The 27,819-nt window shown below is 38.0% G+C and overlaps 1 long non-coding RNA gene across 3 annotated transcripts; it reads right to left on the minus strand.

Annotated features, from left to right (window-relative positions):
• LOC121984858 lies at positions 1-27,457 on the minus strand. 3 transcript variants are annotated; one of them, XR_006113012.1, is made up of 6 exons: positions 27,313-27,457; positions 4,880-5,065; positions 2,931-2,980; positions 2,205-2,392; positions 1,106-1,227; positions 1-1,025 (listed from the first exon to the last, which is right to left on the minus strand). It is a non-coding gene; the product is annotated as an uncharacterized LOC121984858 (long non-coding RNA). The 3 variants fall into 3 exon arrangements; XR_006113011.1 differs by lacking the exon at positions 1,106-1,227; XR_006113013.1 differs by lacking the exons at positions 1-1,025; positions 1,106-1,227 and adding an exon at positions 1,795-2,080.
• Between the last annotated feature and the right edge of the window lie 362 nt (positions 27,458-27,819).

A 27,819-nucleotide genomic window follows, 5' to 3' on the forward strand; every position in this document is an offset into this window, starting at 1 on the left:
GACAATTCACATCATGCTATATTTAATATTTCCATCCATTACATTACTGCCTTAACTCTTCTTTATTACTGAATCCCCATGCACTAATTGAAGCCAGCAAACCCTGTTCCATCACATCTTCCACGGTCTTAATTCCTTTAACTCACTCCAGCTCTCATTTTCAAGATTAATTCATTAGTTGGAACTTGAAGGGCACACCAGAAACCAAAGCCTCTCCTCATTCCATAATTAAATATGGCCAACTAAGAAGCATGCAGAAATATAAAATCAAAGTTTTTTCGTGGCTTTTGTTTATTTATACGTATAAATCCTGCACATGATCGAGGACTAATAGCAATTAAAGTAAGTGGCTTCCCGGAGATGTATCAAGCTCTCAAAAAAAATAACCACGGCAGAGTATGCATATGAACCAATAAAATACTGCAAATGAATGACAGCGTATTGGATTCATTTTCACTACTTTTGGTTAATTGAGAGAGTCTGAGTTAGATCCGATTCGAGATTGTTCTTCGATATGTTAGGCCAACCTAAAGGCAGTTGAGGCCATAGTTGTTTCCGGGAATCATTGTGCAGTGTTGGCACACCATAAGATACAGATTGCTAATGGTGGTTTGAGTCAAAGATACAGAGAAGATATGCATGAAATAAATAAAATGTGTTGCCAAGAAGAGTTTACCCAAATATATTTGATCAAAGCTTCTGCTCAGTGAGTTGAGTTGAATGATGCCTAGCAATAGCATCCATACTAGTTGAATGGACAGAGTGTGTATTACTAGGGGAGAGCTGAAGCTATACATGAAGAAAAGGTGACAGTAGGAAGCACAAATCCATATACAGCTAATATTAAAACCTAGCTTGAATGTGCAATATAACTGCATGTAAATGATAAACGATTGTAACTTTAGCTTTATATTTAGTATGCATCAGGGTTTAGACTCTGTTAATAACTTAACTGAGTACTGCAACTTCAGCACTTGTTTGTATGAACGTTTTCTCTTGCTCTCTTGCTCTCTTGCTTGTCTATTCTGCACTCAGAAAAGTGGACAAGACATCAGGACAAGTTTAATTCCTCTGTGTAATGTGAAAGAGAAGAAAAATGTCCTACAAAAAGTGCAAAAACAATCCAAGCCCAATGCCAAGGGTTAGTGCAATGCTAACAATCATGCTGTGCTTGCAGGCATGAAGAACAATGCATGCTGATTATGGATGGCTAAGCAGTATTACTCTCTGTAAGAAAAGAAAAAGACTATTAGCTCTATGTGAATGTTCATTTAAAGCAAGTTTCATAGCTTTAGAAGAGAGCCAGACAGCATTAATTTCAATTGTTGTAGTCATATGAGCATGCTTCAAAGCAAAGCAACTTTTCTTAAATGGTTCGTTTAAAGCTTCCTTTAGAGCAACTTGTCAAAAATAAGTAACCTATTCTTTTCTAGTCACCAGATCCCAAATTGTGGCACAACTTATGGCTCAAGATAATATCCAACTCAGAGAGTTTAAATACAACTTTGTTTACTTTTGATCAATGCTTTCATAATTCATTGAACCATTAGAAGGGAGGACATCCATTCTCTCTTGCCATTGATGATGAACCATAGAGCTTCCAATGAACATAAAACTTCTCTCATAGATCACTGTTCACCAGTACAAGTGCTAGATTAACCCTTATTTACCTTTTTGATTCATCCCTTCCAAATTTAGAGATTTAAGCTTCAACATCAAAGGTTGATGATGATGATTGTAACGGCATCAAGATGAATATTCTCGAACAATCAGACATCTAATGAAAGAAAATTATAACCAAATCAGCAATCATTAGCAGCTGTTCTTCTTTTTTTTTAATTGCTTTTTGAAGCATCAATTTTCACAGTGGACCCAATCTTTTGCTACATCTCCTGAAGTTGTGACAATAGAAAATATCTCCATCCCCAAGGTTCACATCAAAAGCACTTTGAACAACCACAATTCTATTCGGACTCATTTTTCTGTGCTCTGGGAGCTTTCTTCTAAGGTGGAGGAAAGGAAACCTTCCCCAAAACAGACAAATTGTTTGACATTTTGTGACAAGGCAAGCTGTGGACCACTGGAAGAATTCAAACAAAGTCATCTTGAAGATTTACAAAACTAATGACCAAAATTTGTGCTGGGCTGATAGCTATCAAAGTATGGATGGGACAAGCTCCTCCAAATAAGACGCATGTACTTACTGTTGTTTTTCAAAATATTTATGTGCAACTCCATGATCTGACTTTCTGGCTGGTCTGTGTTTTCCTTTTCTATTTTGGAACTATCAGGTTAGTGTTTCCAACTCTTCTGGCAACCTTTCAGCTCCATGCTCCACTGCAGTTAGGGTCATCTTCTCTTGTATTTGTGTAAATACATGCTCACAATTTTCCTGTTTTCAGAAAAAAGTTGGCAATCACAAGGAAGACTTGAGCAGTTTCAATAACACAAATTGGTGACAGAAAAGAAATGCACATTTTGTTTGTTACGACTTGCAAGTCCAAGTTGCAAATATTTTAGGAAATCTTCCAAGTCCGAAAAAAAAGGGGAAATTAGACGTACAACACCTAATGCAACCTAATACAATCAATAAGTTAAACCTACCATTTTGATTACTGATCCTCATCTAAAAGCCATTCTGAAGACTCTACAAATATATGGGTCATTTCTTAGTTTCATAGGCAATACAACATTGGCTTGGTGAGTCCTTGAGGATGATGTTATGTCCACTCCAACAAAGAGTGGAAAAGAATACCTGGGTTTGTCAGAGTATCTAGTATGTTTCTGGGACACTATTATCCTTATGGAATTCAACAGAGCTCCGCAGGGTAATGCTTCTTAAATCTTAAGTATAACTGTTTCCAGTAACAGTTCTTCAAGTATCAAAATTTCATTTAACTACAGTTCCAGTTCATTTCTTTGATACTGACCTCTTTAAGTTTTTCCCGTTGCAATTAATCAATGCATCCCATACCTCAATCTGCGTCAGTTAAATAAATCATCATCTTAAAGTCAAAAACTCAAAGAGAAAACAGTAGAGATCATGTGTTTATTCAGTGCAGGCATATATAAACAATATTCTGCCCACTTTTCTTTTATCCACAATTCTGCAGAGTTTATAAAGAGATCCTTTATGACATCTGTCATATTCAAGATATAGCAGAATCAATTTTGGGGTTATAGAGTAAGCAACAATTAATCAGTTTGTGTAACGCCCAACTGTTTACCACATTCTGCCTTCCGTGTTCATTGAAAAGTACATATCTTTCAATGCAGCAGTGTCAACAAGGCTAGCCCAGCTAATTAGTTTTGAAAGGAACACACATTCAAATGCTTATAAGAACAAAGGCATGGTCCTCAAGTGGAAGATGTAAATATGTAGCAAGTTGCGAACATTAAACTACTTAATTAAGTAGTGTCATTCATGGCAGTGTATTATCCAAAAATAGTAAATTTCTTTGATCCTATTGAGTTAGGCCATCCCTAAAGTGGCATGTGATACATGGAATATTAGATTGCCAATACGGAGCTAATTAACTATTTTATGGATAATAATAGAAAGTGATATTGAATGAGTAAAGCATCCACCATTTATGAACGTGTGAAGCCAGTTAGGTAATTTAACTCAAATGTCTTCAGGCTATAAATTCAATGTATCACCTCATCATTAAGTTCTAAATATTCCTTAGGTGGTGAAATCCTTGGTCAAATTATAGATATCTGTTATGATAATGTTCCATATTTAGATGGTGCATTGATACTCATTTATATATGACAGATTACAAGTACAACCACCATAAAGTTCACATAGATATCTATATTCAACACGTGCACTTTCACCAAAAAAATGGCAAAAAAAATATCACTAAAAGCATATACTAATTTTGTTACTAGATTCATCGGTCTAAATCTGGTGGTTAAAAAATATCATTAGTGATAATTTTTAACATTAATAGATTTATTTTATACTCTCGTTACTAAATGATATAACTGTGATACTAATATTAAACATATTAGTTGTGGCTAAAGATTCATCTTTTATAGTGAATTTGAATATAAAGCTAGATTTTGAAACCAAAAAAAATTGTCTACCTAGAATTTGGTGACCAACAATGTTTTTCATTGAGTTTTCTACACAATGTTATAAATCATTTGTATTAGTATTACAAGGTAAATCTTTACAATATCCAAGCCAAATTAGTTTCTGTCAACTTCCATCCTCTTTTTTCACTTAAAAATAAAGGTATCTGTAAAGATACCATCGTTCTAGATGATCATAAGCTATTTCGAGCAACTTTATGAGGATTGGAACTCCCTGAGTAGTTGAGACTATTATAATATAATAATGATTAGATGATGATAGTGAAGACGAATGAATCAAATACACTATCTTCAATCCCTCACTGCTTTCCCAATGACCAGAGCTCCAACCCAATTCAATGCTTCATTAATGGTGCATTTGTAGGGAATGGGGAGGTCCAAACCTCAAGTTACATGTGCCACTGCTGATGACTTTTAAGGAGTCTGCTAATTCAAGGAACTGCATGAATTAGACTGAAATTTAATTGTTGATAAGAGTTGGCACAGAACTTATGGTTTTCATAAATGGGTTGTAAGACTAATGTTTCCATTGGGAGGATCATTTACTAATCTGAAACTAAACCAATTTGGATTTTTTTTTTTATGTCCCAAGAGGCTCTACGGCTGTCAACCTGCATTGTGAAAACATTGCTAAACTGTTTAATATCTAAACTGGTTGTGATGAATTAGAGGATAATAGATTCAATTATGAGGGAAAACTTGTATTTAGAGTCAAATTGATTGTTCAGTTAATTCTAATCCAGAATTGACCCATTAGCTGATTAAACTGATTGCTCACCCATATTCTGCTAGTAGGGCCACAGTTTCAGCAGAAACTGGGACTGATCTTGAATCATGTAGGCATACTTTATTTGCATCATCCTCTAAGAGTCAGCATGCTTTTTTGGTGGAAGAATGTCATAAAAATCAGAGCATGTCTTGGGTCTTTCAACAACAAAGAACCTGATTCGGATTGCTTTGGCATCTGCTAAGACGAAATGGAACATATTTGTTTAGAGACATGCAAGAACAAATTTCCCGAGGAAATGTCCAAGTTAATTAAGATTTAAAAGAAGTAGACGCATCATAATAGTTGAATTCATGAATCTAAACAAGTAACATGCTAATGTAAGATCTGGTCGATGTTACAAGGAGCACATTTCTAATTTTTTTGAAGCATAATCTGGTCATGCCAGTTGCCTGACATGCTATCTGTACGCATGCATACTATGCTAGCTCATCTCACTTTGGCAAGTAATTCTTAGATAACAATGTCCTATTTACATTCCTCTAAAAGATAAATTGAATGAAGATACACGACCTTTCCAGCTTTTCCAGACACAGAACACCAGAAATTCATATCACAAAATGGATAGACATTGTTTGGACTCGTGTGAGCTAGAAGGGGATGATGAATACTTCAATTGCTTCGCGTCTTCACTTTGTGCTCGTTGTTGAATATACAGTAGAAACTTCAATCAACTTTGACGTATATACATAACACCTTAATTTTACTTGGTATTGATATCCTTGAGGCGACTAATTCAAGGATCCACTCCTAGCGATCTTCTTCCACTATGAACTCTCTCATTCTTAGGAATTTTCCGGAGACAGAGAAATCTCTTACAAGCTTGATTATACAAGAACACAACAAGAAGAGCAAACACAAATACAATCGAAAGCAAAAACGACTTTACAATGAATTTTTTTTTGCTTGGAAATGTCGCATTTTAACTCAGAAATGCACCAGCACTTTACCTCAAAATCTCCAAGAACCGGCGCCCAAAATCTCCTCAAGAACCTTCTTTTATAAACTTTAAGTCCGGCTTGATTTTCGCCTATCAGTCGACTGATCTTATGCATTGATATGTCAAATCCGACCATTTAAACCTCCAAAACGACTCTTTCTTGACCTCTTTGACCACCATCAGTCGATTGATGAAACTCATCAGTCGACTGATATCATTAGTCGAGTCTAACAACAAAATCTACTTGCTTCTGTTCGGTTTTGATCGTTATTAGTAGAGATCGATGCAACTCATCAGTCGGCTAATTCCATCAGTTGAGTCTAAAGCCATCACTCGATTAATCAAACCCATCAGTCGATTGATACTTGAGTTTTACAAACATAGATCTCTGAACGAGCTCCGTTAAACAACAAAAATCGCCTCATTCTGATATCCGAGTAAAAAATTATGACCTTCGGAAACTTACTCTATCGGAACTTCATCATTGTCTAGCATCCAATCAACTTTGGCTTGTTAGGACTTCATGCTTCATCGCTAAGTGTTTGGTCACCCTTAACTCATTTAGACTTTCCGTCCAAATGTTCAATCCTTCATGATGTTAGTACCTCAAGATAGTTTTGATATGATCAACCAAGTCAAGTTAGGTCATATTAGTTTTTAACCCTGTGTCTAAGTGTGCAGGAACTTAGGAGCACAGGAAGTCGAGCGAAAGACGCAACTAGCGAAAAAGACGGCACGGGAGAGAGCTGACGGACTCGGTGCGTCCGAGGGACGAGATGCTGCAGAAGAGTACGCGGACGGACGAGAAGGAGGCACACAGCGTTTTCGAGGGACGAGAAGCCGAAGCAGAAGATTGCTCAAAGGCTGGAAGTTGGGTTCGAATGAGCCCTATTCCGGATGGCCGAGATCACCCAAGCAAGCAGAGCCGAAGCTGAAGCGGAAAACCCAGACCCAAGGCTAGCGGAGCCGGAGCAAGAGCCTAGACCAAACAAGTTAGCATAAGGTTAACTTTGGTCCAGACGCCCGGACCAAGAGTTTTATCCGGATCACGTCAAACGCGATCCATTGCGACGGGAATAAAGTTTATCCCCTGGAGGCGCATGAAACCCTTTCAGGGCCCTGACCAGGGCTATAAATACAACCCTAGTCCCAATAATTCAACACAACACTTAAAAATGCTTCTAGTTTGTTCTATTACTTGTTTGTGAGTCTTCAACGTTGTAAGAGGCTTCTCCGCCTGAAGGAGACTGTGAGCTTTCAACTTCCTTGGATTAACAACCTTCCCGGTTGTAACCAAGTAACCCTTTCGTGCCTATACTCTTAGTTTACTTCTTAAACTTATTTTATGCGAGTGTTAGTTTAATAAAGCTATAAAGTTCGAGGAAGGTTCGTTTTTCTTTGCAGGATTATTCATCCCCCTCTAGCCGGTCGCCAAGGGTCTTTCAAGTGGTATCAGAGCGGGTTCGCTTCGGGAGGACTAACCGCCGAACGAAGCACACGAGATGGCAGGACCGAGTATCGACCCACTGAAGTTCGAGGGGAAATTCGTGAGCTGGAAGAAAAATATAGAGGTATTTTTCAAAATAAATTTTAAATTATTAATAATTATGGAATATGGTTTTATAGTCCCGAAAGACAAAGAAGAAGAAGGAGCAAGTCAACTTCGTGGCAAACGACAAATCAGAGTTTCATCGTCTTAGTGTTTTACCACCTCAAAAAGTCAACCGTATCGGAGCTTACGAGTTAGCTAAGGAATTGAGAAATTCCTGGAACTATAAGAAGGGACCTCGGAGGCAAAACTAGCGAGACGGGACCTGCTCCGGAACCAGATCAGCAACCTCCGTTTAGAAGAAGGCGAAACCGTTGCAAACCTCCACTCAAGAATTAAGGAGCTCATCACCGGACTCACGAATCTTGGAGAAAATGTAACTGTTGGAACTCTAAGGTAGTTTTGATGTGATTAAACAAGTTAAATTATGTCATGTTGGGTTTAACCTTGTGTCTAAGTGTGCAGGAACTTAGGAGTACAGGAAGTCGAGCAAAAGACGCAGCTAGCGAAAAGGACGACACTGGAGAGAGACGACGGGCTCGGTGCATCTGAGGGACGAGGTGCTGCGGAAGAGAACGCAGACGGACGAAAAGGAGGCACGCCATTTCCGAGGGACGAGAAGTCGGAGCGGAAGGTTGCTTGAGAAGGCCCGAAGTTGGGTTCAGGTGAGCCCTATTTTGGATGGCTGAAATCACCCAAATGAGCGGAGCCATAGCGGAAGACCCGGACCGAGGCGAGCGGAACCGGAGCGGAAGACCCGGACAAAAAAAGTCAACTATGTTGACTTTCCTGGTCCGAGCGGACCAGGTCAAGGAGCCTGAGCCTGGTCGGGGCGCACGGAATCCAAACTTTACCCAAATCGACGTGGCTTTTAACCATTGCATCGGGGATAGAATTCTATCCCATTCCAGGCGTCCCGACCAAGGCTATAAATATAACCCTGGTTCAAGAGGTTAAGAACAACACTTGTGATTCATTCTAGTTTTATTTTGTTCTGTAATTGAGTACTTCAACTGCTGTAAGAGGCTTCTCCGCCTGAAGGAGATTGTTTACTGAACTCCAACTTCCTTGGATTAACAACCTCCCCGGTTGTAACCAAGTAACCCTTTCTTGCCTCTTTTCTTTCCGTCATTTATATTATTTATGCAAGTGTTACATTAATTAAGCCGTAAATTCAAGAAAGGTTCTTTTTATTTGTCAAGGTTATTCACCTCTCTCTAGCCGGCCAACGTCGGTCCTACAGTAACCAACCAAGATTCGCTAAGGTACGCACTTAATACATTTCCTAAGACTCCGGAATGGTCGACCTTAGTAGATGCGATTTCATCTCTAAGGATTTAGAGGTAAGCACTTTAGAAGAACTTTTTTCAACTTTTGAAATTCATGAGTCAAGATGTGCAAGTCTAAGGAAGGAATTAAGGCAAAACATTGCCTTAAAAGCTAAAATAGACGAACCAGATTCTGAGACATCACTTGACGATGACGAAACGTTGTTAATAGTAAGGAGATTTAAAAAATTATTTAAATCCAGTAAGTTTAATCAAGTGCAGAGTAAGAAAAGAAAAAGAAAGGTAAAATGCTACCACTACAATGAAGAAGGGCACGTAAAAGACAATTTCCCTAAACTAAAAAGCAAGGACAAGAATAAGGACACAAGCACGGATAAGAGACCAACCCAGAAAAGTCAAAAGAATCTAAAGGCGACGTGGGACGAAACGTCATCCGAGTCAGAGATCGAAGCTCTCGTCGGACTTGTGATAGTGGCAAGTCACCAAGAAGACGAAGGCGAAGCAAGCACGTCCGAAATGAGCATCGAGAGCATCGTTGAAGGGGAAGCGACATCGGAAGAAAGCAACACTTCAGGAGGAGCTTCAGATTGTGGGATCGACAAGGTAAGTCAGGTACGGTCTCTTCCTCCTGATAAGTCATTTCAGTTTATAAAATACTTATCGAAAAATTACTGTAAATTAAAAAAAGAAAATAAAGAGTTAAAAATCAACCTTAGCTATATCTTGTCGATTAGAAGATCTCGATAAGATTAAAACTGAAAATGAAAAATTAAAAATTGAGAATGCAAATTTAAAGGATCAAATAGAAAACTTAAAAAATTTTGCATGTTTAAATTTGTCTACTTCAATTTTCAGGAACTATAAAAAATTAAATTGACAATTTAGATATTACAAGGGGAAAATTAGAAAATTATCTAAAAAATATATTTCTCAGAAATTTTTAATTAACCCGCTAGGAAAGAACCTCTATTGAGTTCCAAAATCATATTTAGATTGACTATTTTTTTTAGACTTAGGGCTTTTAGAAAGAAAGTTAAATATTTAATTTTCTTTAAAAGGCTTTGTCTAGAAAGTGGTTGTTGTTCTAATAACCACGAAGGTCTAGTATCTCGCCACAGAAATAAATGTTTAATTAACTTACTGTGAAGCACTTAACTAATACTTTAAATTGTTTTTTAAAATTTTTGTTAGAAAAATTCTGATCATTAAAATTTATTTAATAAAAATCATATTTGTTAGAGTTATTTTAGCAAACTTATTTTTCTTTGAAATTTTATCTAAACAATTTTTTTAAAATTTTTTATTAGAAAATTTTCTATGAATCAGTTATTAAAGTGCAAATTGTTTTTAATTTTACTTCAACTTTTTGTAATTTTTTTTTTCTGTTCAACCTGTTTTTAATTTTACTTCAACTTTTTGTAAAAATATTTTTTTCTGTTCAACCCCTGTTAAATTTATCAACAATTAACGAAGTTTTTTTCAAACCAGAGTTTTTGAAGCCTAACTTTTCATATATTTTTTTTATTTTCCCTTAGACTTTAAATTTTTTAGATTTTCCCTATTAATGTGATCAAAGGAGGAGAAGGGAAGATTAAGTCTAGGGGGAGGGTAATTTAATTTTTTTTTAATTATTGAGTTGTAAATTTATTACCTTATTATTATTTCTTTATGTCTGCTTATCCTAACTTAACTTGGGTTGCTCATATCAAAAAAGGAAAGATTGTTTGTACCCCAAGGTAGTTTTGATGTGATCAATAAAGTCAGGTTAGGTCCTGATGATTTTTAACCCCTGTGTCTAAGTGTGCAGGAACTTAGGAGCACAGGAAGTCGAGCGAAAGACGTAGTTAGAGAGAAGGACGACACGGGAGAGAATCGATAGGCTCGATGCGTCCAAGGGACGAGATGCTGCGGAAGAGTACGCGAGCGGACGAGAAGGAGGCACGCGGCGTTTTTAAGGGACGAGAAGCCGAAGCGGAAGATTGCTCGAAGGTAGGAAGTTGGGTTCAGGTGAGCCCTATTTCGGATGGCCGAGATCACCCAATCAAGTGGAGCCGAAGCGGAAGACCTGGACCTAAGCGAGCTGAGCCGGAGCAAGAGCCCGAAACAAACAAGTTAACATAAGTTAACTTTGGTTCGGGCGCCTAGACTGAGTCCAGGTGCCCGGGCCAAGAGTTTTATCCGGATCATGTCAAACGCGATCCGTTGCGACGGGAATAAAGTTTTATTCTCTTGGAGGCACCTAGAACCCTTCCAGACACTCCGACTCTATAAATACAGCCCTGGTCCTAATGGTTCAAGACAACACTTAAAAACGCTTCTAGTTTGTTCTACTACTTGTTTGTGAGCCATCAACGCTGTAAGAGGCTTCTCCGCCTGAAGGAGACTGTTTACTGAACTTTCAACTTTCTTGGATTAATAATCTCCCCGGTTGTAACCAAGTAACCCCTTCATGCCTCTACTCTTAGTCTACTTCTTAAACTTATTTTATGCAAGTGTTAGTTTAATAAAGTTATAAAGTTCGAGAAAGATTCGATTTTCTTTGCAGGACTATTCATCCCCTCTAGTCGGTCGCCAAGGGTCTTTCACATGACCCACTTAGACTTTTCATTTCATGTAAAGTGTCTGATTCCCCATGACCCTCTTAGACTTCTCTCTTGCTAAGTCTCTGTTGGCCTTTCGATCACTAAATGTCAGGTCAACCTTGACCCACTTGAACTTTCATCTTACCAACTTTCCTATTGGACTTCCGATCACCAAATGTCCGGTCCTCTATGACTCACTTAGACTTCCCTCTTGTAAACTTTTTGTTGGACTTCCGATTACCAAATATTCAATCAACCTTAACCCACTTGGACTTTTCTCTTGCCAGCTTCCCGTTGGACTTCTGACAACATCAAATATCCAGTCAACCTTAACTTACTTGACTTCTTTACTATCAAGTATCTAGTCAACTTTGACTTAAATTGGCATCTTACTAACATATTGATCAAACATCGAATCCCAAATTCGACCTTGACCTGAGGTCGATTGCACCAACAATCTCCTCTTTTTTTATATTTGACAATATGTTTAAATTTAGCTAACTCATTAGCCCAACTTTCCTCAACATCCTAATTCTCATGTCAAAGCATGAATTAGGGTTTCCTAAATTAAATCATATATTCTCCTCTTTTAACACACATCAAAAATATTTTCTCAAAATTTATTTCTTAAACTTCCAACATCATAGTGGAGGTTCACTGTCTTCCATTGTCTTCAATGATCAACCTTGATCATACACCCATTATCCTACTTCTCAATTCTTCAAATATCTACCATTCATTTCTAATTCATGCATTTAAGTTGGACCTCCTCTCAAAGCATACTCTAACTTTTGTTATTGCACTACTAATTATTTGAAATTCCTAGACCTTTAGGAAGTACCAAAATCTAAGTCCTGAGGTTAAAAATTCAACCTTAAATCTAAATCTCCCCTCGAGTCCTTATTCTTCTCCATTTAACTTCTCTTTCTCATTTTCACCAAGAAAATTACCTTTGAATGTTTATCCAATCATATTAGAGGGTTAGCGATAGTTAAGATGCCTATGATTGAGTTTAAACGACCGAAATAACATATTTCAGCTAAAAACACAGTCATCAATCGATCGATGACGGACATCAGTCGATTGATTGACTGAAAACTATAATTTCAATTTTAATTTCAATTTTAATTTCAAAAATACATAAGTAATTCTACATTTTTTAAAAAATCACGAAATTTAATTCAGACATTATTTATGTCAAACATATCAAGGAAAAATAGTTATCCATGAAAATACATTTTATTTTCAAACAATAGTATAAAGATGGAAACCGATGTATCAACCTAATCAATGATGATTTATATCAATAAATAGAATTGAACAAGGTTTTCCAAAATATTTTAAAATTATTTTCAAAACTAATTTTCAATGATGATCTTTGGGCTAAATGCACATGACTTGCACATTAGCTTTCCCTATAATTGGCCAACACAAAATTTATTTATTTTGATAACACTATAAGTCAAATAGATGTACTAAATCAACATCTTAAACTTTGGTCATCCTCCTAATATTTCACTTAAATCTAATGTATCTCAATACACATATAAATTAACTCTATATTTCTTGTGAGATGTATAAATTGATTTTTCCCTAAACTAAGGCATCATGCATCTAAGGTTTAAAACATCATTCCGTGCTGGGGCGAAACAGGTGAAACTTACCATTCTGCTGGCAGATTGAAACCGGCAACGACACTCCGGAAGTTCCGAGGCCCATGGCAGGCCTCATAGGTGTAGCGCGAGCCCCGTGGTGAACTCGTCATGCGAGCCTGCGACGAACTCGTCTCGCGAGCCCCGTGGTGAACTCGTTGCGCGAGCCCTACGGCTACAATTGCATGAGCCAAACCACGGTGGACTCGTCGCGCGAGCCCAACAACTGCAGCAGACTCGTCATACAATCGGTGCAATAGTTCAAACATAGTAAAGATTAAATAATAGTTTAATAATTTCAATCAACTTCTAACTATAGTAAAGATATTTTAAATCTGTTTAATTAGGGGGTGTTTGGTTGATGGGTTTAAGAATGAGGGAATGGAATGACAGTAAAAGATAGTGTTTAGATTGTGGGTTTGGGAATCACATTTTGGGAATGATTACCAGATTTATGGGAATCAACCAAACTCATATAACTTGATGGGTTTCATTTCCATTCCTATTCCCATTAGACCCTACTATCAAACTCATACCCATAGTCATTCCCATCATTTAACCAAACACCCCCTTAAACCCTAATAAAATTATCTGATTAATTATATATATATTTTTAAAAAATATTTTATTTTTATTTTATATTTTAAATATTTAGATTAGTTTTTATTCTTAATTAATATATTTTATATTTAAAAAATATTAAAACCGTATTGACACAGCACGATATAAAACCGTACTGTTCTAGTCTAGGATTGAAATCTCGACATGAGTCGAGATTTTAAACCTTGTATGCATCTCTAACTAGACATTTTAAACTTGATCACCCTATCTAGGATGTCAATTAATGTCATTGTCCTTAATTATAAGGAATTGAAATAATGTAGGTAAATAATTATGACATACATCAAATGTATATTTTCAAAAGAAAAACTATCATAACTTAATAATGCATGTATGACATGACACGTATCAAATATCATGGCAAAATGTAATATTTGTGTATTTCATGATGTCATGACATATGATATAGCATACAAAGCATGACATTTATGGCACAAAGAATATACTCAGATTTTCCATCTAAGTGTTATCAACTAATCACTAGCCAAAACCCCAAATTTGGCCCACTCTTGAATTCGATCTTATTTTGCCAATTTCATTAATTTTAATACCTTAAATTTTTATTTGCACACTATAAACTCTTCAAGGATAAAAATCAACTTCTCATTTTCAAAATGTCACAATACTTTAAAAATGCTCTAAAATGTCAACTTCACTATGGTTGGGTTCACTATCCTCAAATTAGAGTTGACACACCCTATACTCATCTAGTGTGAAGAGATCACATTCTTAGGAATCCAAATACTTATTCGAGCTCCTTGGGTGAACTAGGTATTCACTAAGGATAACCTTCCTAGATACTTTTCTAATGACTTTCCTACACTTCTTTAAAGCCTTAATCATGCTAGTCTTCTCAAGGTCAACATTAGGGATAACCTCCCTTATAACCTTAACTTGACTTCTAGACCTACGGTTATATGGAACTATATGGTATAAGGTCATATTTTCCTTAGACTTAGGTTTGTATTCCAAACCTTTTTTACCATTAGATGACTCTTGTCTATTTAAGTCTAGATCTTATCTTTTTGACCCTTTAAACATATTTTCCATCTTGCTAAGGGTCTTCTCTAGCTTATTAAGTCTTGACCTCAATACTTAATTTTCAATTCTCAAATTCCGATTTTTCATTATTGCCTTAGATATTCTTTTTTTAAGACATGTGTCTAATTTCCTTAGGATTTTTGTCTAGATCTTTTCCATCCTTAAGTAAGGTTGTTCTAACATGATATGATGTATAATTATCCTTAGAATTATCTTGCTTCCTATTTTTATAATGATGAGCTCTAAGAACATAAAATTATTTGTAGCATACTTTTTATCTTGAAATCAAAGAAATAGCATTAATTAATGGTACCTTGGATCTTGTCTTAAGCTCCTTTAAACTTGAGCTCCCACCTTTTTCTTTTCTTTGATCCTCCCCTTGGACATTGATTTTGGTAATATCCTTTTTTATTACAGGTAAAGCACACAATATGCTCCTTGCCCTTTCATATCATGGGACTAACATCCCTAACTTCTCCTTCACCCTAGATATCACTTAAGCCTTCTTCTTCATCAATTTGGGACATTTGCTCTTGTAGTGTCATCTTTCTCTACACTCAAAACACAATATATGATCTTTATTTTTAATACACAAATTTGTTATACCATCATGAGTTGAGCTCTCCATGCTTGTCGAGGTGGCACAATCTTCCTTATTGGCTCCCAATGTCAATGCATCCTCTCGGTGGTGTCAAAGGCCTCTCCCTCTTAATTCTTAAGGTGAATACTTCTTCAATTTCCTCCTCAGATGTTGTATACCTCTCAACTTCTAAATTCTCTAATTCTTATCCAAAGAGTTTCTCTTTTTGAATTTGTCTTCGCTTTGCACTGAAGTTGGATTTTCATGGAATTTAGCTAACTTGCTCCATAACTTCTTGACATCTTCATATATATCTTACACAAAATTACATTAGGCAAACCTTTATGTCCATTGAATGACTCTTACTTATCTCTTCTTAGATTTTGTCCATTTAACTCCTTAAAGACATTTTCCATTCTTTCAAAGGTCTTTTCTAATTTATCAAGCTTTAACTTCGAGACTTGATTTTTCATTCTTAAATCCTTATATTTGGATTTTTCTTGATTGCATTGGACACTTTTATTTCTAGGCATATATCTAAAGTCCTTAGAAATTTTGTCTAGATTATTTTCTACCTTCCTATCTGATCTGGTACTGACAAGGCACCCTAACAAGGATAAGTCAAAGTCAAAGGAACGGGTCGACGTGGAAGATAAAGTCAAATATGGTTCCTAAGGCCGGCTAGGCGAAAACGGGCCGAGTGGGCTAGTTCCTGGTCGAGCGGAGCCATGAGACTAGTGCATGGCAGGGCAGACTAGTGCACGGTCGAGTGAACCAGGGGAACTGCCGAGCGAACTAGGGAACAGCCGAGCGGATAACCTATGGTCAGGCGGATGTCGTATTGCCGAGCGGGCCATGCACGACCGAGAGAGGAAGACAAGATGTTGTGTTCTCCCGATCGAGTATAATAGGTCAACCGGTTATTGTTGGAGTGTATACTAAAAGTCTAGCTTTTGTAAACATTTATTTTAAAAGAATCACATTGGTCAATATCTGCATTTATTTGTTAAATGTAATTGTTCAATTAATTTATATAGTAGATAACATGGAGTGTGGTGTCACACTCAGAAGATCATGTTGTCGGTTCTTTATAAATTATAAATAGTTGCTTACGACTAAGATGGAAAGGAACAAACCATCGGAATAGTCGTAGTGTAATTAAGTATTAGTTTATCTTGATTAATAAATTACACTGATACACTCTAAGTGTATTGAGTAGGACCATTTAGGTAAGTTCTTTTTGTACTGACTTAATAAAAGAACTAGACCTTAGTTATTATGGAAGTGTGTGCTCTTAATCCTAATATAACAACAAGCACATATGTTTAATATTTATTTCTTTGACTTATCAAAGGTTGAGGTTTAGCTCGATAAATCAATATGCCCGATAAGTTGGAAATGATATTACTTATAGTGTGTGTTGTTGATTATAAAATGAATCTGTGTCCTAGTTATCTAGGTTGAGAATGTCCCCAAAAGGAGCTCATAAGGATTGTCATGTTAAACCCTGCAGGTGGACTTAGTCCGACATGACAATAAAGTTGAGTGGTACTACTCTTAGAGCTAGATATTAATTAAGTGAGTTGTCAGTAACTTATTTAATTAGTGGACATTCGTAATCTTAAACACAGAGAGACTAACACACTCATGATAAGGAGCCCATAGTGTAATTTGGGATTGGTGCGGTAGTGCGATAATAACTCTCTAGTGGAATGAGTTATTATCGATGAACTTGAGTTGTGTGTTCGGGGCGAACACGGGATACTCAAGCTCATCGGAAGGTCAAAACCAATTTCTCCTCTAAGTCCCTGTCGTAGCCTCATTAGAGCCTCAAGTCCATCCAAAGAAAGGCCCATCTTGGTGTCCAAGAAGGGGGCCGGCCCATTGCTTGGTGACCAAGTAATGGCCGGCCACATCTCCTCTTAAAAGGCCGGCCCTATTGCTTGGTGACCAAGCTAGTAGGGGCCGGCCACAATAATTCAAACAAGGATGTTTTGAATTTTTAAAATCTTCTCTTTGTAGAAAACTATAAGTTTTAAAAGAGATATTTTAATTTTAAAAACTTTCCTTATTTGAATTAGGTCATATGTTTTAAAAGAAAGTTTAAAAGATTTTAAAACTTTCCTTTTTTAACCATCCTCATGATTTAAGAAAAAAAGGAAGATAAGTTCTAAAATTTAAATTTTCTATCACCATGTTAAAAAAGGAAATTTTATAAGAGAAGTTTTAAATTTTAAAACATGGTTTTAATTTTTAGAACTTTTCTTTTTTAACTCCTACTTTAGGAAAGAGAGCTTGTAAAATTTTATAAGAGTTTTTCTTCTGGTAAAATTTTATAAAAATTTTATTTCCTTCCTCTTATAGGGGCCGGCCACCCTTGCTTGGTGCCCAAGCAAGGTGGCCGACCATATTAAAAAAAAATAAAATCATCATCAATTAATTTTGGCGATTGATTCAATCAAGAGAAAAGAAAAGGAAAAATTAAAAGGGAAAAGGAAAAACTAGAGGAAGATTTAATTTTTATAAAAAGTCTTTCCTTATTTGCCTTGGGCAAGTATTATAAAAGAAGGGGTGAGGAGGCTTCATGAGACACAATTCTTATTCTCTTGGTGGAGACTCTTTTGGTGGCCGGCCTTCTCCCTTCTCTTTTCCCTTTGCTCTCTTCTCCTTGGTGGTGGTGGTGGCCGGATTTTAGAGGAAGAGGAATGAAGCTTTTGGGTGGTGTTCATCTTGTAAGATCGTCACCCACACGACGTCCAAGGCGAGGCGAGGAATACAGCAGAAGATCTCGAGGTCATTAGCATACAAAAAGAAGGTATAATTAGCAATTGTTTTCCGCATCATGCTAGTTATTTCTTTTTGTAAGAATTCCAAACACAAGAGACATTAGATCTAGTTTTTCGAGTTTGTGTTTTCTTCTTTTTCGAACTTGTGATTCGATTGTTCTTTTTGGTTAACCTAGAGTTATTTAAAGAAATTAAATATTAGCTTTCCTTAAAAGGCTTTGTCTAGGCGGTGGTGGTTGCTCCCATATCCAAGAAAGTCATGTGCCTCGTCATGCAGTCATAGAAGCCAATTTTGAAAATTAATATTTAATGGAATTAATAACATAGGTGGATTTGAATCAATAGTATTAAGTTCTGCTTGCGATTCAAATCTAAACCATTAAGAATAGATAAGTTAAATTTGGAATTAATGATGTTAAGTTCCGTCTGCGATTCCTAATTTAACTTCTAAAGAACACAATAGGTTATTTAAGGAAAGGTTCGACACTTGTACAAAAAATTTTATACAGTGAAACCGGTACGTTTTCCTAGGACTAACCAACAGTTATTAGCGCCACTCAATAGCCTGAGGTCTAAAGAAGTAGGTGCCGCTCGGAGTATAGTCCGACCGGGTCTCGTATCTGGACGGGCGAGGGACAACTTACTGCGCCGAGCGACCAAAGGAAGGAACAACCCTGAGTGGTCGCGCGGGGAATCCCGACCGAGCGGCTCACCCGCTCTGCCAAACAGTGGGACCCTTGCTTAGCTCACCATATCTTCCTGGGAATTGGCACCACAAACAACAGGGCGTGGTCTGCCTACGATTCATACGGTAGAAACTCCTACTGTCCCTTCAGAGATATGCATGCCCTTTTGAGGGAATGTGTCAGGGACACTTTCTGTAGTTGTCTTTTTATGGGGCATCTGTGAAGACGCGTCTGTGCTTTGAGATGCGTGCACAGTCGCTACCATAGCTCTATAAAAGGTGGGGTTCCCTTCCACGGTGGAGGTATGCGCAATACATTTCTTTCACACGCTTTAGCTACAGTCTCTCCATGATTCTGCTTCGTCGGAAGACTAACTTGAGCGTCGGAGGGCTCGGGAATCTCTTCCCGGCTCGACACTGACGTTCCCTGTGCTTGCAGGACTAGCGAGGAGGCTTCGCCAAATCAACCAGTGGGCCACGTCGCCAGCTCGCCATCTCCTCAGATTTTGGACAGACTATCCTTAGGTGAGGTAGTCCTGGTATGATATGATACATATTTTTCCTTAATTCTATCATGCTTTCTATTTTCATGATAAATAGCATTAAAATAATAAAAATTATTTCTATCATACTTCTTATCATGATTAACATAAATACCATTAACTAGTGGTATCTTAATTTTGTTCTTGGAAGCTCCCATTGATTTAAGCTTCATTCTTTATAGGGGTGTCAATTCGGGTGGGTCGGGTCGGGTTGGGTCGGGTTGAGTTTTTTTTTTTTTTTTTTAACCCAAACCGAACCCGACCCGAACCCGAGTTCAACCCAAAACACCTCAACCCGAACCCGAACCCGACCAACCCGATCAACCCGAACCCAACCCATATAACTCGAAAATCCGATTCAAAACGACTTTTTTGGGTTATTTTCCCTATAATTCTTCACTTTTATCTCAATATTCCATCATTATCATACAACATGATATTAATATACATAAAAACATCTAAATTTTTAAAATAAAATTTGATTTAACCCCAAAAAAACCCACAAAACCCTATATTTAAGTCAACCCGGATCAACCCGAACCCAACCCGACCCAACCCGAGACTCTTTTACTCTCCAACCCTCCAACCCGAACCCGACCCGAACCCGAAAATGCCCAACCCGAACCCGATTTTTTTCGGGTCGACTCAGGTTGGGTCGTCGGGTCGGGTTCATTTTTGACACCCCTACTTCTTTATTCTTGATATAAATCTTCTTCCTTAGGTATTGATTCCGGTAATGTCTCTTTTGATTGCAAAGGAAACATATAATATGCTCCTTGCCTTTGTGCACCAAGGCTAGTGTCTTCTTTTACTTCTCCTTAGCCTTAAGTGTCACTTGACCCTTCTTCTTTGTCAACTTTGGACATTTGTTCTTGTAGTGTACATTTTCCCTACACTCAAAGCAAATGAAATTATTTTTATTTTTACAAATTGAAATCTTTATACCTTTGCTTATAGGGGAGGGGCTTAGTTCTGTTGGTGCAATCGACCTTTAGAGTTTCGATGTTTTACAATATACCTAAGTATGGTCAGTTTGACTAAGGGTTGATCTAAACAAGACTTAATGTTTGGAGGAGAAAAGTCTAATCAGAGCTAAATGACTAGCAAAGGTAAGTCCTAATTGAAGGATAGGCAGGTAAGAAGTCTACTAAGTGATTAATCCTAACTGGAGGTTAGGTAGTGGAAGTCCTGGTAAGTGAAGTCGGGTCCTAGTGAATGAAGCTAGGTAGTGAAAGTCCTGGTTAATGAAGTCGGGCCCTAGTGAGTGAATTTAGGTGGTGGAAGTCCTGGTGAGTGAAGTCAGGCAATAGAAGTTCTAGTAAGTGAAGCCGGGCAATCTTAGGGGAGGTAACCCTAGGTAATATGTGACCGACTGATTTCCAATCAACCGCACACGATCTACTGGAACAATGAATTATTAATAATGCTAACACTATTTTTCTTTACCATTTTATATATATTATGTTAATTCAGTGTTACAAGGAAAGACTTAGTAGATCAACTTGGTCAAATATTAAGCAAGGCTAGAGAAAGTCCAAATATATCTAAAGGACCAGATGTTTGACAAGTAAGTAGAGGTAAGTCACTAGAGGAGAGTGACTAAATGAGAGCACATCCCAGTTGAGAGGACAGTAAACGTCGGTCCAATTTAGGTCCATTTCAGAAACCTAAATTGAGACCCTGGCTAGATCATGGTCTCGGAAGACAGGATCTAATTACTACTATTATCCTGCTGTATTGTGTTAACTTTGTTTTGCAGGATAAATTTATTCTTGTTACCTGGACTTAACCCTTTTTACAGGGAAGAAGCTACTGAAAAAAGGAGAGTCCGGGTGTTCGAAGCTAGTCCGGGCACCCTGGCGATCGTCAGGCACCCAGGCGGTCCGGGCGCCTGGAGCTGGTCCAGGAGCCCGGACCTAAATTTCATCTTGAAGTTGAGTTGGAGAGCGATGACGGGCTAAACCCACGTCAACGATCCAGGCACCTGGAAGTAGATAAACTCGACGAATAAAGTTTCGATGAAAGATTGCCACGTCAATAACGGTCCAAGCGCCCGGAATGGGCCTATATAAAGGCCTTCGACCAACAACTTCAGAACAATATCTGCTACAACTTTCGTTCCACTGCGCTACTCCGAAAATGCTCCTACGACACTGTAATGCTTCACCGACAACTGGACATCAAACTCTACTTAGTTTTCTCTGTTGTCGGTAACCTTTCACTATAGTTTTTGTACTTCATAATTGTAACTTTTCGAACTATTAGTGAATTGTCCAACGAAAGCACTCAACGAGTGCGGGCCTTGGAGTAGAAGTTGTCGAAAGCTTCGAACCAAGTAAAAAATTTGCCTATGTTAGCGTGTGCTTGTCTTCTTCCTTCTAGCTTCTTTCTTGCTATCTTTTTATCCGCTACTTACTCTCGATTTTTCGAGAAATCGACGATCGCTATTCACTCCCTCTAGTGTCTTTACGATCCATTAGGTTCTTCATCAATTGATCCAGAAATTGAAGTTTCTTCTTGTTCCGGTGTTGATGATCTATGCTCCCCCTCAATCCGTGAGATGGATGTCTTTTCAATTTCTTCCTCAGACTTTGAGCATTCCTCAACCTCCAAATCTGTATGCATATGAAATAAAGACTATCCCCTTTGCCTTTGTCTTTGCATTCTCTTGAGGATGGATCTTCTTCAGTTTCTTTTTCTTCAGATATTGAATATCTCTCAACCTCCGAATCTTGTTCTGTTTGATCGAGAAGCACTAGAGAGAGAGGGGGGGTGAATAGCGCTCGTGGCTTTCACTTGACGTAATCGAAAACGTAACGAGTAATGCAGCGGAATAAAACATAAAACAATCGCGAACACAAGTTATTTACTTGGTTCGGAGCCTAGGGCGACTCTTACTCCAAGGCTCACGCTCGTTGAGCATTTACGTTGGGCAACAACTATAATAATGTTAAAGTGTTTACAAACGAAGTACAATCGACAGTAGTAAAATATATCAACGACAAACTAGAAATAGTAGTCTCGAAGCTCCAAGTCGTCGGCGTCAGGTTGAGGCTTTCTCGGAATGTTTCTTTGATCAGCAACACGAAGAAGATCACTTGGAATTTGTTTTATAGAGTTGCTGGTCGAGACCTCTATAAAAGGACTGTTGAAGGTGCCTTAAAGCCCATTGAAGGCGCCTCCATTATAGCCGAGTTAGCCGCGCGGATGAGCGTTGAAGAAGTCGCCACTGATCCTCTTGAAGGTGCCTCCATACCCATTGAGGGCGCCTTCAAGGTTGTCCAAGGTGCCTCAAGCTTCCATGAGGGCGCCTCCAACCTTGCCGCGCGCACTTCTTCTCCTTTGCACCCGAGGCGCCTCCAAGCTCCATGAGGGCGCCTCGGGTACTGTTCATCCGAGGCATAAAGTGCTCTTTTGTTCCTGCAAGATAGGTTAGTCCCCAAAACAACGCTATATCCTGTAAAACAAAGTTAGCACATAAATAATAATATAAACAAGAATATATGACAGTCACCCGACTGTCTGGTTCTGACTTCGGATTTCTGATCACAAACCCTAAGTCGAACCGACGCCTACTGTTCCCTCCGCGGGGAACGCGTCCTCACCTACTCCACTTAGGAGAACATACCTGATGTCAGTCAAGTACTCCAGACCGACTGGACTTTCTGCCTAGGGTTACTATCCCCTAGGGTTTTTCGCCATCTAGGGTTACCTCCCCTTAGGACCTAAGGTTACCCCCCTTAGGATTTTCCTCCACCTAGAGTTACCACCCCCTAGGACCTAAGGTTGCCACCCCTTAGGGTTTTCTTCCACCTAGGGTTACCACCCCTAGGACCTAAGGTTACCGCCCCTTAGGGTTTTCTACCACCTAGGGTTACCACCCCTAGGACCTACGATTACCACCCCCTAGGGTTTTTCACCTGCCTAACACAACTAGGACTTTTGCCTAAGAACACTTAGGATTTTCCTGCCAAGCTCATTCAAGCACATTAAATAACAAAACAATTTAACTTGAACCCTTTGACATAATCAAAACATAGGTTCAATCGTCGGATGCTTCCTGCACCAACATGTTCTTCTTGATACAACGAGTCTCCCTCTTTGGATTTGTCTTGATTTGGTACGGAGGGATCTTCATGAACCTTTGTCAATTTTCTCCAAAACTCTTTGGCATCTTTATACTCTCTAATTTTACTCAAGATGTTGCTTGGCAATAGATTGACCAATAATTTGATCACTTTGTCATTTGTCTCACATCTTTGAATTTGTTTCTCGCTCCATTTGCTATTCTTGAGAATATTTCCTTTGTCATTTGTTGAATCTTGAAAACCTTCCATTAGAATAAACCATTGCTCTATCTCTATCATCAAAAAATTTTCAATCCTTGATTTCCAAATATTGAAGCTTGCCGATATGAATGGTGGAGGCGCTCTAGTATCATATCCGAGTCCATCTCATAAATTCATCTTGAAGTTGAACTCTCTAAATGAAATCTTTGACTTGTTGACTTTAGGGACTCAACTTCTTCTTTTTCCACTAGCTCATTGCCCTTTCTGATAATGAGTCCAGTGAAGAACGATCTCACTCTGATACCAATTGTTATGATACTCTGGGAACTAGAGGGGGTGATTAGCTCCGTTCGCTTCGTCGATGATGATTTGCAACGGAAGACTCAAGGCAAATGCTAACACCTTGATTTACTTGGTATCCACCTCAACAAGGTGACTAATCCAAGGATTCGGCCCTCTCTCACACATCCATTATGAAATAACTCCTTCTCGGAAATACTCCGGAGGTAGAGAAACCTCGTACAAGCTCTCAACAAGAATATAATACAAACAAGAAGTAAATACAAGAATACAAATGGAAAACCTCTTCTTGTTTGATCTCTTATAACTTGTAAATGCAGCAACACTTGTCTCCAAGAGACTTCAAAAACTATCGACAATGGCAGAGATGATATCAGAGAGAAAGGTTACTAAGAGTTGCGACGAAAATGCCCTTTATCTACGCATTTTAGGATTCCCAATCGATTGAGCTTGCCATGTTGAATTCCCATTCAAATCTGCGCAACGACTCTTTTCTTCTTCTCTCAATCGATCACTCAACTTCAATCGATTACCTGATCGATTAAGAAGCCCAATGTTTCTCGCGAGTTTCTCCTCCCAATCGATTACCTAATCAATTGGAAAACTCACCGTTCGTCGTGAAGAAACACTCTCAATCGATCGATTAGCAGCTTCAATTGATCACCTAATCGATTCGGAAGCTCAATGTTCGCTCACAAACTCTCCCAATCAATTATCCAATCGATTGGGAAATATCTTAATCGATTACCCAATCGATTAAGACACTTTCTGTACTGTGCTTCGTCAACTAATCGATTACTTGATCGATTGACCCCCAATCAATTGGTAAGTAGTAAAATATGTAGAGCTCTAAACGATCTTCGTTTCACATCCGAGATCACCTCATTCCGACATCCGAGTAAAAAATTATAACTTTCGGAAGTTTGCTACGTTGGAACTTCCTCGTTTCATGTCAACTCCCTGTTGGACTTACGACCACCAAGTGTCTGATCAACCTTTAACCCACTTGAACTTTCTCTTTGCCAACTTTTCGTTGGACTTCCAATCCCCAAGTACGGTCCTTTTTACCCACTTGGATATTCCTCTTGCCTAATCTTAGTTAGGACTTTCCTTTGCTAACATGCGGTCCTCCTTGACCCACTTAGACTTTCCTTTGCCTAACCGCAGTTAGGACTTTACCTTTGCCAACGTGCGGTCCTCCTTGACCCACTTGGACTTTCCTTTGCCTAACCATAGTTAGGACTTTTCTTTGCCAATGTGCAATCCTCCTTGACCCATTTAAACTTTCCTTTGCCTAACCGCAGTTAGGACTTCCCTTTTCCAACATGCGGTCCTCCTTGACTGACTTAGACTTTCCTTTGTCTAACCATCGAGTTAGAACTTCCCCTTGCCTAACCTTCGAGTTAGGATTTTGTCTTTGCCTAACCTCTAGTTAGGACTTTACCTTACCTAATCTAACTTTACCCTTGTCTAACCCTCAAGTTAATACTTTGTCAGTCAAGTACCCGATCTTCCACAACCTATTTGACTTTCCTCTCACATATCTCAAGTATTCGGTCAACCTTGACCTACTTGATCTCTTTCAGATATTTTTCAAACATATTATCCAAACATTGAAACTCAAGCTCGAATCAACTCGAGCTTAGTTAAACTGGTCAATCTTGACCAAGGGACGATTGCACCAATAATCTCCTAACATTACACAACAACATCAAGATAAGTAGGATTGCTAACAGCAAAGGAAAAACAAGAGCTTGTGCCAGAATACAAAACTATGCATAGAGCATTCGAGTGCATAAAAAGTGAAACCAAAACTTTGAGAGAAACTAGATTGGTCTTGTAGATTGCATCAGATACAGAGGTGGACTGTGCATCCAAAAACCGGATTGGCCTTGGAGGTTGCAGCTTGTCAGATGGTTGAAAGTAAGACTAGGCTCAAGCAAGATGCAGAAAGATCCAGAGCATAGTGATGTTGGTTTGGATGAAAGGAAACAATGTGACTGTATATGATATCAATTACATGGATTTACACTGAAGAAAGACATCAAAGTTTGTCAGACACTTACCTAATTATTCAGCTTACTGCATGAGAAAAAAACTACTATATCTTGTATACATTCGTCTAGTTCTAGGCTGATTTTATACTTCACATTCATAACAGTAAGAATGATAAATCAAATAGAAGGATGGAAAATGGAAAAGAGACATTTCACAATTAGTGAAATAGTAGTTATGTACATAATTGTTAGAATCATAAATTTCCCAATTAGTGATAGATTCAGATGAAATGGTATGTTCATATACATTAATCAAAATTTGAAAGACTGATAATGATTCAATTTGGTACAATACAAATCATATTTCATATGAAAAAAAAGGGGAAGGAAAGATGTCCAAAAACCTAATCCAAAACCTGTTGAAATTAATGCAATCCATTAAATTAAACCCAACAAATTGAAAATTAAATGCAATCATCTTACAAAAAGAGGGAAAGAATGTCTTTCTCAGAATTGACAATGATATAGAAAATAAAACACAGTACAAAGACAGTGTCAATGACAACAAAATTGAAGTAGAAACCCAGTAGTGAATAAGAACAAATCTAGTCAAAACAAGACTTGAAGCCTATTTAGATGGTGGAGGCAATATTGACTAAAAAGAAATATATCAGGTCAAAGTCGTCTTCTACTCCTCTCATCATGTAGCCATTATATTTGTTGTCCCTCTTCCTCTCTTCAACCATAGTGATGATCGAGATACAAAGTCAACGTCAAAAGTGAGCCTAATAAAAAAAAAATCTAGTTTCAATAACAATGGATGAAGACATGTCTCACTGCCCTTTTTTCACTTACTGATCAAAGGAAATATACAATATTCTAAGGTGAGCATATTGACAAATAGCTAATTTTAAAAATCAATCATGTAGGTCAATTATTAGATATAAATTACCAAAAAGCACTCATCAACACAAACAGGATCAGTGGAAATTTAATAATTACCATTTGCACAATTGTGGAGCAACAAAGAGTTGGACAATGACATCAAAGTTCATAATATCTAAATTCACTTATTTACCCCAAATGCAGTCGCAATTGACCAAGTTCCAGAATCTACAGCCGTAATAAATCCAAGCATCCTTTGCAGGGATCCACGGAAATTAGAATTTCTCACCTCACTAAGGAAAGCAATTTAGCCATTCCACACGACTTTATAAGAAAGACGACAGAAACAAACTACAAAGGGATGCAATGCTTCTTTATTGAGAGCAGCTTTCTCACACAGAAGAACTATACACATACATATTGCGTCATAGGAATCAGGCAAGCATGTATTACATCTAACTCAAACATCCATAGTTGATGGACAAAACTATACCTGTATTTTTTCTAGTACAACAAATTTTATTCATCTCCATTTAACGACTCCGATGTAAAAAGTATACACATGGAATTTATAATATGTAGAATTGGTGGAAACTCCAGTTTTCCCTCAAAAAAAGGTCCAACTTTTACAAGTATCATACCCAATGAAAGGATGGAACTTAAACAGCAAGAGTTGAAAGCCACACCATTTCTAATCGCTCCTCCAGCTGACGTCGTCCGCCACTGGATCCATCTCCAAGCTGCTCTCAGTGCCCTCTTCGCTCAAACGTCACAGGAAGAGGGGATGAGATGGATCCCTATCCGAGCGCGACAACCATCAAGATCCAAAATCTTTCTGTTAATTGCAAAACAGTCCTCAACTGTTGCCTAACAACAATTTTGGTCATGAACTAATACATTCCTCTCACACACACACACACACATTTTGATAAGATTGACATTACACGCGGGTCTACTGATTGATATTGATCCTGTCCAGAATCTAAATCAGACAAATCGTCAGATGAAATAGATAGAATATTGATCGAATCACGATGTCCCTTAAGAACATCCACAATGGGAGCTCTGAAAGAGCTCCCACTGTGACGTGGTAGCAGCGAAAAATCTCCCTCCCATAGCGGGAGGGAGGTTTTTGGCTTTACACGAAAAAGCGGCTCCATGGTTATGGAGCCACTTTTTCGTATTTTTTTATT

The sequence above is a fragment of the Zingiber officinale genome, chromosome 5B (assembly GCF_018446385.1).
Source record: "Zingiber officinale cultivar Zhangliang chromosome 5B, Zo_v1.1, whole genome shotgun sequence".
NCBI lineage: Eukaryota > Viridiplantae > Streptophyta > Magnoliopsida > Zingiberales > Zingiberaceae > Zingiber > Zingiber officinale.